The sequence below is a fragment of the Brassica oleracea genome, chromosome C5 (genome assembly GCF_000695525.1).
Source record: "Brassica oleracea var. oleracea cultivar TO1000 chromosome C5, BOL, whole genome shotgun sequence".
In the NCBI taxonomy this organism is placed as follows: Eukaryota; Viridiplantae; Streptophyta; class Magnoliopsida; order Brassicales; family Brassicaceae; genus Brassica; species Brassica oleracea.
Window position 1 is genome coordinate 20761212 of NC_027752.1, and position 1662 is coordinate 20762873.

A 1662-nucleotide genomic window follows, 5' to 3' on the forward strand; every position below is an offset into this window, starting at 1 on the left:
ATTTTAATATGTTTTGAGTTGTCCTATGATTTATATTTATAAAATAAATTATTATTCTTATAAAATTATAAATTCTTATGGTAGTTAAATCTATGATTTTAGATATAAGTTGAATTAGTTGAGTCACTCATGTTATGTGTATATTGAGTTACATATATTCTTTCAAATTCAAAATGAAGTATAATTAATTTTTATTATAACTAAGCAAATCAAATCAATTTTATTTATCGTTTAAATGTGCATGTATTTTCACAATATTTATCAAATTATATGTTGATGTTTTTCAAAAAAATATAAGAAAATAAATCGATGATCAATAGAAAGTTACATGCATATGTTGCTGATATAAGTTGATAAAAAAAGTAGTTGATATATTTTTAAAATCTCATGAACACATATCAATATTTAGAATAATTAAAATATTTTATAAGTTCTAAATAACTTTATGCCTTTGATTTATTGAATGAAAACTGAAATTTATTTTAAATAATCTTAAAAAAGAGAATTTAGATTTGTTTTGGTATTTTGAATATGGTTCTATTAAGTTCCACAAATATAAAAACTTAAAACTAAAAAGCAAATTTAATATTAAGAAAAAAAATAAATTTATTAATGATAAAATATAATATATCTACCTAATTAAAATATTTTGTAACTATTTGATCAAACGATGTTTATTTTTAAAATTTATTTTTAGTTTTCTAAATATCTCTTAAAAATAAGTAGTCAACAAAACTGTGATTTTATTTCAAAATATTATTATATAAGTAAAATATAATCTATTGATATTTTTTGTTGTAATTGAAAGATATAGTCAACTAAATATATGGAAAATAAATAAAACATTTCAATAGTACTAATTATAAACTATTTTTAGTCAATTAAACTTATATCAGTTTATGTTACTTAATTATTTTATATACTCATCTAAAAAAATTGATAGATATATACAAATATTTCTATTACGTTGAATTTTTTTGTATTGTTTAAAATTTTGTTTAAAATATGGCAAATTATTATACCTAAAATCATATATTTAATTATGATAATGTAACAATGTAGTTTAAAACAGTGTTATATTTGTCTTTCGAATATACAAACTACAAAATAATTTAAACTTATCAATAATTAAAAATATAAAGTTAATCAATTATAATGATTTTATTTTGTTGTAAATGTTTGTATCTGTGCATGTGCACGGGAAATCACCTACTGTAAATAAAAAAAGTAAATTTTCATTTACGTTGGTTGTTGTCTTAGGTATGTAAATATATTTGAGGAAGATTATGTATAACTTAAGATATATTGTGCTTAAAATAAAATATAAAATAAACTAAGTGTCTGATTCCAAATTACGTAAATTAATATAACGATAATATTCTACAGTCTCATGCATATATATAAATTTTACAACAATTAAATTATAACAGTTGGTTAATATTTTATTTTCATTTGTTAAATTGTTTTGAGTCATCCTATAATTTACATTTATAAAATAAATTATTATTATTATAGAATTATATATTCTTATTGTAATTAAATCCATTATTTTAGATATAAGCTGGATTAGTCGAGTCACTCATGTTGTGAGTATATTGAGTTACATATATTCTTTCAAATTCAAACTGAAGTATAATTATTTTTATTATAATTAAGTAAAAC